Source organism: Trichosurus vulpecula, chromosome 1, assembly GCF_011100635.1.
Source record: "Trichosurus vulpecula isolate mTriVul1 chromosome 1, mTriVul1.pri, whole genome shotgun sequence".
NCBI classification, from domain to species: Eukaryota; Metazoa; Chordata; class Mammalia; order Diprotodontia; family Phalangeridae; genus Trichosurus; species Trichosurus vulpecula.
The window spans coordinates 274,373,264-274,386,116 of record NC_050573.1 but is presented as its reverse complement, the minus strand read 5'-3'; positions in this window follow the sequence as shown (position 1 = coordinate 274,386,116).

The following is a 12,853-nucleotide window of genomic DNA, read 5'->3' as shown; positions in this document are numbered from 1 at the left end:
GAAGGGGAAAAAAGTTGCTTGAAAAGAAACTCCTGAGAAAAGATTTCTGACCAGCAAGCACAAAATGAAAAAGGTGATTTGCAACAGATGTATGCTGCTATTCATCCATGGATAGAGAAAATTTTTCAGTTCAGTCACTTTTCATGTGTTGCAGTAGAAAGGAAAGATTTGTATCCACCTTGTAACTTGTCTTAGGACATCCAGCCCACAAGAACTGTATCTAAACACACCTTGAAGGCCATGTCGTCTTGCCAAACAGAAGGGGGAAGGGAGAAAGATTTTGAAGATGGGTAAGTCTCGATGCATGTACAACAAGCAAAGGTCTTCAATTTTCTACGGCCCTTTGTCACCAAGGGCCAAGATGTCTCATTCCTCTTCAGTTAGGCTAAACCTAAAAAAATCACCCTATACTCCTCTGCCATGTGCTTTGACATGCATGAGAGCCAAGGCAAGCAAATAGTGCACTTTGAAGGAAACCCTACAGCAAACACACAGCACAGCCCCTAGATCTGTCCGTGAAGAGATTATCACTAAAATACCCTGTGGTTCAGGTCCCCCAATTCCGCAAAAAAAAAAAAAGTGGAGTTCACACACTTCTCATAACGGACTCAATGTTGACAAGGATGTGGATATAAAAAACTGCATTCAAATTCAATAAAAGAAATTTTGAGACAGAGTGAATATAAACATGGTTATTAACAACTGATATGAAAACAAGTCAAATACAAATTCCACTAATTGAAATATATCCTGAAATCTTACTAAATGCAAGACATTCTACTAAGCACTGGGGACGAAAGGATCTAGAAGACATATTCTAGGCCTGAAATATCTTATAATCTTGCTGGAGGAAATTAGACCTGCTAGGGACTGGTTCTGGACCTGTGATCTCATTGATAAAAAGGAAATCTTGGATGAAGAAATTCTCTGTCAAAGCCAGGAGTCACTCCCTCTGCCATTCATAGTCTTAGAAAGTTGCTTAGAAAAGGGTGACAAAATTCAAAGAGAAATATATCATTGTTGACTGCATATTGACTTAAAAATTCTCAAATTAGTATTTCCTATGTTGTATTATAATTTTAAAATATGTTAATTTTAAAATGTCCCAATTGCATTTTAGCATGGTTAGAGTTATATTGGGGAGTTTTGTAGTTGCCTATGGGGCCTAGAGCACCAAGAAGTTATGTGCCTTTCTTAGAATCACCCACATAGGGGGGCGGAGCCAAGATGGCCGCATGAAGGCAGCATCTTACCGGAGCTCTCTCACAAGGTCTGTCAGATTCCCGTAAAAAAGTGAATTTGAACAGATTTGAGAGAGTCAGAAACCGCAAGCAGTCTGCGTGGGGCCAATTTCCGAGCCGGGAGAGTCTGAAAGGCTGAAGACACGATCCTGTAGGCTTGGAGAGTGCTCGGCTGCGGAGCTGCTCCAGACCAAAGTGGAAGCTGCTGGCGGGGAAATCCATGTGGGAGACAGACGGGGAGAAAGCTGGGCGCCCGAAACCAGCGGAGATCCCCAGGACTCCCAACACAGGACGGCAGTCTCTGGGAGCGACGAGAGGCAGCGCAACGCCACCAGCCGTGAAAACACCCACTCCTGACACTTGCTAAACCCAGGAACTCGGCTTCTTAACTTCCAGAAGACTCAATGGCCAGGTAAAAGGCTCTAATCCCTCCCCCCCTCACCCAGAGAATTCCTCGGAAAAAAAAGAGAACTGAAACACAGGACAAAGTAGTGGTGCCTCACAGGACAAATACTAGAAGCTCATTAGTCCCAGAGGGGCAGAGTCGGCAGGGGTCAACACCGGGAGCCCAAACGTAACCTTGCTCCCCCAGGGGAAGCGCCAGTCATCAGCTCAAACAACAAACAGCTGAGACCATTGCTGAAAAGCAAGTGCTGGAGAGCACCCATAGGGAGTGAGATGCCAGGGAGCCAGACCCCTCCCCCACACCTCAGGAAACTGAAGGTTATAATTCTAGACTCACAAGCCCCAGAATAAGAAAGCTGGGACAGAGAGCCCAAAGCTAGAAATTCGGGGTACAGCCAGCAAAAGGCAAACCAACATGAAGAAGAACACAAAAAAAATGAGGACAATAGATTCTTTTTATGGAGACAGGCAGGATCAAAATACCAATACAGAAGAGGATGGTAATGACACTATAGACATGTCTGATACCTCAAAAGGTAATGTGAACTGGTCTCCAGCCCAAAAAGCATTGCTGGAAGAGCTAAAGGAGGATTTTAAAAACCAAATTAGGGAGGTAAAAGAAAACATGGAAAAAATGGAAAAGTCCCTAAAGAATAAGATTGGTGAAATGGCTACGGAGATACAGAATCTAAAGAGAGAAAATGACACCCTGAGAGGTAAAATCAACCAAATGGAAAAGGAGACTCAAAAACAAAATGAAAACACTAACTCATTAAAAATTAGACTTGAGCAAGTGGAAGCTAATGAATCTATGAGGCACCAGAAAGTAGTAAAACAAAATGTAAAGAATGAAAAAATAGAAAATAATGTGAAATATCTGATTGGCAAAACAAGTGACCTGGAAAACAGATCCAGGAGAGACAATTTAAGAGTTATTGGTCTACCAGAAATCCACAATGAAAAAAGGAGCCTTGACAGTATCTTCGAAGAAATTATCAAAGACAACTGCCCAGAGGTCCTAGAACCAGAGGGCAAAATAGTCATTGAAAGAATTCACCGATCACCCCCTGAAAGAGATCCCAAACTGAAAACACCAAGAAATATTATAGCCAAATTTCAGAGCTATAAACTCAAGGAGAAAATACTGCAAGCAGCCAAAAAGAAGCAATTCAAATATCGTGGAACTACAGTCAGGATCACGCAGGATCTCTCCGCTTCCACATTAAAAGACAGGAGAAATTGGAATATGATATGCCGAAGGGCAAAGGAGCTGGGACTACAACCAAGGATCAACTACCCAGCAAAACTAAGCATAATTTTCCAGGCAAGGCGATGGACATTCAATGAAATAAGGGAATTCCAGATCTTCCTGATGAAAAGGCCAGAACTCAATGGAAAATTTGATCTCCAAATACAAAACTCAACAGAGACATAAAAAGGTAACCTGGGGGAAAAACCCCACAAACCTTATTAACCAATAAGGCAGGTTGTTTACATCTTTATGTGGGAATATATCATCTTATGTATGTTTTATATGTATGTGTATATGTATATATATATATATATATATATATATATATATATATATATATGTGTGTGTGTGTGTGTATATATATGTGTATATGTGTATATATGTGTGTATATATATATACGCGCATGTATGCATGTGTATATATGTATATACATATATAAGTCAGTCTTGAGAATGGTACAGCTATTTTGACAATTGAAAGGGATATACATAGGTTGTGAATGCCTGTATAAATTAACTGATGTAAAGATACAAAATATAAGTAAGAGATATAAAGGGAGGGCTATGAGAGGATCAGTAAGGAGGTAGTAGAAAAGGGTAAATTACATCAAAAGAAGTGGCACAAAAACATATTATAGTAGAGGGAAAGAAGGGAGGGAGAAGAGCAGTATTTGTGTTTTACGGTCATCTGATCTAGTTCAAGAAGGGAATAACATACCCTGATAAGTTTAGAAATCTAACTTGTCCTACGGGAAGTGGGAGGGGAAGGGGGGAAAAAGGGAGGGGGGTGGTCAGAAGGGAGAGGAGAAGTAGCAAGTGGGAAACGGTAAGATAAGGGAGGGGAATAAAGAGGGAGGGTAAACTGAGGAAGGCGGCGGTAAAAGGCAAAACTTTGTTGAGGAGGAGAAGAGGAAAGGGAGAAATAAAAGCATAAACAGGGGGAAATAGGATGGAGAAAAAGACACAGATAGAAATCATAACTCTGAACGTGCAGGGGATGAACATTCTCATAAAACAGAAGCAGATAGCAGAATGGATTAAAAACCATAATCCTACAATATGCTGTTTACAAGAAACGCATTTGAAAAGGGGGGATACACATAGGGTAAAGGTAAAAGGCTGGAGTAAAATATATTGTGCCTCAGCTAAAGTAAAAAAAGCAGGTGTAGCAATCCTAATCTCAGACAAAGCAAAAGTAAAGATAGATTTAATTAAAAGAGATAAGGAAGGACACTACATCCTCCTAAAAGGCACCATAAACAATGAAGCAATATCATTGCTTAACATATATGCACCAAGTGGTAAGGCATACAGATTCTTAGAGGAGAGGTTAAGGGAGTTACAGGAAGAAATAGACAGCAAAACTATAATATTGGGAGACCTCAACCTCCCCCTTTCTGAACTTGATAAATCTAACCTCAAAATAAATAAGAAAAAAGTTAAGGAGGTAAACAGAATTTTAGAAAAGGCACATATGATAGACCTCTGAAGAAAACTGAATGGGGATAAAAAGGAATATACTTTCTTCTCAAAAGTACATGGCACATACTCAAAAATTGACCATGTACTAGGGCATACAAACCTCACAATCCAGTGCAGAAAAGCAGAAGTAGTCGAAGCATCCTTTTCAGATCATGATGCAATCAGAATCATTTTTAATAAAGAACCATGGAAAAATAAGCTAAAAACTAATTGGAAACTAAATAATTTAATTCTAAAGAATGAGTGGGCCAAAGAACAAATCAGAGAAACAATTAATAACTTCATTCAAGAGAATGACAATAATGAAACAACATACCAAAACTTATGGGATGTAGCAAAAGCAGTTCTCAGGGGAAGTTTTATATCCCTAAATGCCTACATGAATAAAATAGGGAAAAAACAGATCAATGATCTGGGCATACAGCTGAAAAAGCTAGAAAAAGAGCAAATTGAAAACCCCCAATTAAATACCAAATTAGAAATACTGAAAATCAAAGGAGAGATTAATAAAATTGAAACCAAGAAAACTATTGAATTAATTAATAAAACAAAGAGCTGGTTTTATGAAAAAACCAATAAAATTGATAAACCTTTGGCCAATTTGATTAAAAAAAAGAAAGAAGAAAATCAAATTACTAGTATCAAAAATGAAAAGGATGAGGTCACCTCTAATGAAGAGGAAATCAAAACAACAATTAGGAATTATTTTGCCCAACTGTATGCCCATAAATTTGACAACCTTAGAGATATGGATGAATATCTACAAAAAAATAAACTGCCCAGACTAACAGAGAAGGAAGTGAAATTTCTTAATAACCCCATCTCAGAAAAAGAAATTGAGCATGCTATCAATGAACTCCCTAGGAAAAAATCTCCAGGGCCAGATGGTTTTACAGGTGAATTCTATCAAACATTTAAAGAACAACTAATTCCTATACTTTGTAGACTATTTGGGAAAATAGGTGAAGAAGGAGTCCTACCAAATTCTTTTTATGACACAAATATGGTACTAATACCCAAACCAGGTAGAGTCAAAACAGAGAAAGAAAATTATAGACCAATTTCTCTAATGAATATTGATGCAAAAATTTTAAATAAAATATTAGCAAAAAGATTGCAGCAAATCATCACGAGAATAATGCACTATGACCAGGTAGGATTTATTCCAGGAATGCAAGGCTGGTTCAATATTAGGAAAACTATTAGCATAATTGACCATATTAACAACAAAACTAGCAGAAACCATATGATCATCTCAATAGAGGCAGAAAAAGCCTTTGACAAAGTACAACACCCATTCCTATTAAAAACACTAGAAAGCATAGGAATAAGTGGAACCTTCCTTAAAATTATAAATAGCATCTACCTAAAACCATCGACAAGCATTATCTGTAATGGGGATAAGCTAGATGCATTCCCAATAAGATCAGGGGTGAAACAAGGATGTCCATTATCACCCCTATTATTCAATTTGGTACTAGAAACGTTAGCTGTAGCAATAAGAGGAGAAAAAGAAATTGAAGGAATTAGAATAGGAAAAGAAGAAACTAAATTATCACTTTTTGCAGATGATATGATGATTTATTTAGAGAATCCTAGAGAATCAAGTAAAAAACTACTTGAAATAATAAACAACTTTAGCAAAGTTGCAGGATATAAAATAAACCCACATAAATCCTCAGCATTCCTATACATTACTGACAAATCCCAACAGCAAGAGATAGAAAGAGAAATTCCATTCAATGTTACTATAGACACTATAAAATATTTGGGAGTCTATTTGCCAAGACAAACCCAGGGCCTATATGAACATAACTAAGACACACTTTTCACACGAGTGAAATCAGATCTAAATAAATGGAAAAATATCAGTTGCTCATGGTTAGGCCAAGCTAATAAAATAAAAATGACAATTTTACTTAAATTAATCTATCTATTCAGTACCATACCAATCGAACTACCAAAAAATTATTTTACTGAGCTGGACAAAATAATAACAAAATTCATCTGGAAAAACAAGAGGTCTAGAATATCTAGGGTATTAATGAAAAGAAATGCTAGAGAAGGTGGCCTTGCCATACCAGATATTAAACTGTACTACAGAGCAGCAGTCATCAAAACTGCCTGGTACTGGTTAAGAAATAGGGGTGTGGATCAGTGGAATAGGATAGGCACACAAGTAGGAGAAATCAACAAGTTTAGCAATCTACTCTTTGATAAACCTAAAGAGGCCAGCTTCTGGGCTAATAATTCACTATTTCACAAAAACTGTTGGGAAAATTGGAAAATGGTAGGGCAGAAACTGGGCATAGACCAATATCTCACACCATACACCAAAATAAAGTCAAAATGGGTTCATGATCTAGGAGTAAAATCTGATACTATAAGTAATTTGGGAAAGCAAGGAATAGTTTCCTTATCAGATTTATGGAAAAGTAAAGAATTCATGACCCAACAAGAGATAGAGAGCATTACAAAATGCAAAATAGATAATTTTGATTATGTTAAATTGAAAGGTTTTTGTACAAAAAAAGCCAATGCAACAAGAATTAGGAGGGAAGCAGAAAATTGGGAGAAAATCTTTGCAACTAGTTTCTCTGATAAAGGCCTCATTTCTAAAATATACAGGGAACTGAGCCAAATATATAGGAATACAAGCCATTCCCCAATTGAGAAATGGTCAAAGGATATGAACAGGCAGTTTTCAGAGGAAGAAATTAAAGCTATCTATAGGCATATGAAAAAATGCTCTGGATCACTACTGATTAGAGAAATACAAATTAAAACAACTCTCAGATACCACATCTCTCCTGTCAGATTGGCTAAAATAACAAAACAAGAGGATAACAAATGCTGGAGAGGATGTGGGAAAATTGGAACATTGCTACATTGCTGGTGGAGTTGTGAGCTGATCCAGCCATTTTGGAGAGCAATTTGGAACTATGCCCAAAGGGCTGTAGATATGTTCATACCCTTTGACCCAGCAATACCACTTCTAGGGTTGTATCCCAAAGAAATCACATAAGCGGGAAAAGGACCCATATGTACAAGGATATTTATAGCAGCTCTTTTTGTGATAGCCAAGAAATGGAAATCAAAGGGATGCCCATCAATTGGGGAATGGCTGAACAAGCTGTGGTATATGAAAGTAATGGAATACTATTGTGCCATAAGAAATGGGGATGATACGGACTTCGTAACAATCTGGAAAAACCTACATGATATAATGCTGAGTGAGCGGAGCAGAGTCAGGAGAACATTGTACACAACCACAGATATATGGATTCTGTGAGGACCAACCCTGACATACTTCGCTCTTCTCAGCAACGTAAGGTGCAAGGACAACTCCCGGGGACTCACGATGGAGAATGCTATCTTCATCCAGAGAAAGAACTGTGAAGTTTGAATGCAGATTGAGGCACACTTCATGCTCACCTTTTTTCTTCTCTTTTGTTTTTGTTTTTGGGTTTTGTTTTTTTTCTGGTTCTGTCTCTTCTTTCTCATGATTCACCCCATTGGTCATAATTCTTTTCCACAACTTGACTAGTGTGTAAATTAATTCAATGCGAAGTTATACATGGTAGTTATATGAGATTCCATGCCGTCTTGGGGAGGGAGGGGGAAGGGAGGGGAGAAAATCTGGATCTCAAAATTATGTAGAACCGTGTGTTGTAAACTAAAAATAAAAAAAAATAAGTATTAAAAAAAAAAGAATCACCCACATAGTATTATCAAAAGTAAGACTTAAACTCACACTTTCCTGGCCTCAGTATCAATTCTTTATTTTTAAATACGTACATATATATATGTGTATGTGTATGACTATGTATATGTGTATATGTATACATATATTTAATATTATATTTTCCCAATTACATGTAAAAAATACTTTTTAACATTCTTTTTTTGAAAAATTTGAGTTCCAAAATCTCTCTTCCCCTCCCACTCTTCTCTCACTAAGAAAGGCAAGCAATTTGATATAGGTGATATGTGTGCAGTCATATAAAACCTATTTCCATGTAAGTTGTGTTGTGAAAAAAACAGACCAAAAAAACCCCAAGAAAAATAGAGTAAAAAAAAGTATGCTTCAATCTTCATTCAGATTCCATCAGTTCTTTCTCTGGAGTTAAATGGCATTATCCATCCTAAGTCCTTCAGAATTGTTTTAAATCATTGTATTGCTGAGAATATCTAAGTCATTCACAGTTGTACATCATAAAATATTGCTTTCACTGTGTGCAATGTTCTCCTGGTTCTGCTGACTTCACTCTGCATCAGTCTGTATAAGTCTTTCCAGGTTTTTCTGAGAGCATCCTGCTCATCATTACTTGTAGTACAATAGAATTCCATCACAATCACACACCACAATTTGTTCAGCCATTCCCCAATTAACAGGTATCCCTTCAGTTTCCAGTTCTTTGCCACCACAGAAAAGAGCTGCTAGAAATGTGTATATACATACGTGTGTGTATCTATCTATCTATGTCCTTTTCCCTTTTTTAAATTTCTTTAGGATACAGACCTAGTAGTGGTACAAAACCAATTCTCTAACTACTAAGCCACTCGTCCCCTCTCTCTCTCTTCAGCTATATTAGGATTATTGAGAGACCTAAAGACCTGAGGCTCCTGCTGATCTTCCTCTCACTCTTACAAACCATGGCAACATTCCCTGACATGGGTAGAGGTGCAAGTCGCCCTGCTAGATGGTTATCATAGATACTCTGTAGGATCTTCAGGGGGACTTCCCCCCAGAAACACTTAGCTGTCTCTATTTAATCCCACAAAGTCCACAGTCTATCAGTTGATTTAGGACTGGTATTATGATCAAAAGAATCCTACTTTTTTATTAAAATATGTATACTTCTTATTTGATTCCACTAGTTTCCATACTAATATTACAGATCGCAAGTTCCCCCTAAAAATCCAGTAAAATCTATCTTTTAAGAAATTTCCAGGGTCATATGACCAAAAATAGAGATAATTAGACATTTTCTCTCAAGGGTTTGATCCTCTCAACCTCTCAAAACTCTCACAAATGGGAATTAAAAGCAAGAAAATATAGAAGTGTTTTGCATGACTACACATGTATAACCTGTATCAAATCACTTGCTTTCTCAATGAAGTTGGGTGGGGAGGGAGGAAGGGAGAGAATGTGGAACTCAAACTTTTAAAAACAACTGTTAAAAATTGTTTTTACATGCAACTGGCAAATAAGATATATAGGCAATGGGGTATAGCAACCTACCTTGCCCTACAGGAAAATAGAAGGGTGCGGGGTGTTAGAAGGGAGGGCAGATTGGGGAAAGCGGTAATCAGAATACACAGTGTCTTGGATGGGGGATGGGGAGAGATGAGAAGAAAACTTGGAACTCAAAATCTTGTAGATAACACCTTTAAAAATAGATTAACCAAAATGGCAAAAGAGATCCAAAAAGCTACTGAATAGAAGAATGCCTTGAAAAGCAGAATTGACCAAATGGAAAAGGAGGTCCAAAAGCTCACTGAAGAAAATATCACCTAAAAATTAGATTGGAACAAGTGGAAGCTAATGACTTTATGAGAAATCAAGATATTATAAAACAGAACCAAAAGAATGAAAAAATGGAAGACAATGTGAAATATCTCATTGGAAAAACTACTGAACTGGAGAATAGATCCAGGAGAGATAATTTAAAAATTATTGGATTATCTGAAAGCTATGATCAAAAAAAGAGTCTAGACATCATCTTTCAAGAAATTATCAAGGAAAACTGCCATGATATTCTAGAGCCAGAGAGTAAAATAAAAATTGAAAGAATCCACCTCTTGAAAAAGATCCCAAAAAGAAAACTCTTAGGAATATTGTAGCCAAATTCCAAAGTTCCCAGGTCAAGGAGAAAATATTACAAGCAGCCAGAAAGAAACAAATTGAGTATTGTGGAAACACAATCAGGATAATACAAGATCTAGCAGCTTCTACATTAAAGGATCAAAGGTCTTGGAATATGATATTCCAGAGGTCAAAGGAGCTAGGACTAAAACCAAGAATCACATACCCAGCAAAACTGAGTATAATACTCAAAGGCAAAATATGGATTTTCAATAAAATAGAAGACATTCAAGTTGTCTCTATGAAAAGACAAGAGCTGAATAGAAAATTTGACTTTCAAATACAAGAATCAAGAGAAGCATGAAAAGGTAAACAGGAAAGAGAAATCGTAAGGGACTTACTAAAGTTGAACCATTTTGTTTACATTCCTACACGGAAAGATGATATTTGTAATTCATGAGACCTTTCTCAGTATTAGGGTAGTTGAAGGGAATATACATATATATATATAGACAGAGGGCATACGATGAGTTGAATATGAAGGGATGATATCTAAGGAAAATAAAATTAAGGGATGAGAGAAGAATATATTGGGAGAAGAAGAAAGGGATAGATAAAAGGGGGTTAATTATCTCACATAAAAGTGGCAAGAAAAAGCAGTTCTGTGGGAAGGGAAGAGGGGGCAGGTGAGGGGGAATGAGTGAATCTTACTCTCATCGGATTCAACTTGAGGAGGGAATAACATACACACTCAATTGGATATCTTACCCCATAGGAAAGTAGGGGGAAGGGGATAAGAGTGGGGGGTGGGGTGATAGAAGGGAGGGCAGAGAAGAGGATGAAGAAATCAAAAGCAAACACTTTTAAAAAGGGACAGGGTCAAGGGAGAAAATTGAACAAAGGGGGACCGGATAGGATAGAGGGAAATGTAGTTAGTCTTTTATAACATTACTGCTATCAAAGTGTTTTGCATAATGATACATGTGTGGCCTATGTTGAACTGCTTGTCTTCTCAAGGAGGGTGGGTGGGGAGGGAAGAAGGGAGAGAATTTGGAACTCAAAGTTCTAAAAACAAATGCTCAAAAAAAAGTTGTTTTTACATGCAATTGGGAAACAAGATACACAGGCAATGGGGTATAGAAATCTGTCTTGCCCTACAAGAAAGTAAGGGGAATGGGGATGGGGGGAGGGGAGTGGAGTGACAGAAGGGAGGGCAGACTGGGGAATGGGGCAATCAGAATATATGCCATCTTGGAATGGGGGGGAAGGGTAGAAAATTTGTAACTCAAAATCTTGTGGAAATCAATGTTGAAAACTAAAAATATTAAATAATAAAAATATGAATAATAAAAAAAGAAATTCTCACCCCAGCCTTCAGCAACCACCACCCTGATCAGTCCAGCAGCCATCAACATCAAGGCAAGACCCTCTATCAGCAAAAAGATTATGACTCTCTCAGAAGGTTCAAATAATGGTTAGCATTTTAGCAATAAAGTATTTTTAATTAAGGTATGTACATAGCTATTTTAAGACATAATACAATTGCATATTTAATAGACTACAGTATGGTTTAAATGTAATGTATATGTGCACTGAAAAACCATTAAAATATATTTTTAAAATATTTGTGATGGTTCATTCACTTCATGAAGCACAACTCACAATTCTAGCTTAAATTAATGGTCTTTTTTTCACTTGAATGTGCAGCTGAATGAGTGAAAAAAATTTACTTCATAAATTTAGGATTGGGGGCACGGTGGGGGGAACCTGGTTATATAGCAATTTGCCAAAAAAAGCCCTGCAATCTCAGTATGAGTCAGCAATCTGAAGTAACAACCAAAAAAGACTAATCCAATTTTAGCATGCATTAAGTGAAGCACAACTTTCTGGATTAAGGAAGTGATAGTCAGCTCTTTACTCTTCCTGGTTCAAGCTATATTGCTTCTGGGCACCACAATTTAAGAAGGACATTTATAAATTAGAGAATAACTGAAGGAGAGTAACCAGAATGATGAAAGATCTAGAATCAACATCATTTCAAGGAACTATGGAGTGGCATAACCTGGAGAAATGGTTCAAAGTTGAAAGGAGGCAAATTTAGATGTGCTATGTGTGTATATGTGTTTGTTGAGTTGTGAGAGGTAGAGGTGGGGGTTGAAGGTTCACAGGTAGGGGATTGTGCTTTCCTTACAATTAGAGCTGTTCAGAAGTCTAATGGGCTGCCTGGTTAGAGATCTTCTATCTGAAGCTAGATGACTTCTTGGATAGGTTACAGTGCTAATTGTGAATGGAGATATGGTTGAAGAGTCAGCACTGTTTTAAAAAAAATAAAAATCAGAAATGCATCATTTCCTGTAGTGACTTAATAACAACTTTCTTAAGAATAGTAGTATTTTATATAGCATATCTGAAAGCAGAAGTGTGGAAAGTCAGACTCTGGGATGGCTAAATTTGCAGTGTTGGGGAAGGGAGCTAGTGGAAATAAACTATTTCTCAAAAATTCTTTGATTTTATGATCCAATGACTTTTTAGAATGTGAGACTCATATTCTGCAGTCAGGAAACATATATGATTAATTAATCATCAATTAATACAAATATTTCAAAAGCTATATTTCCAATTTCACTCTCTGTCTTTAATCTCCAGTGCTATTTCACCAACTCC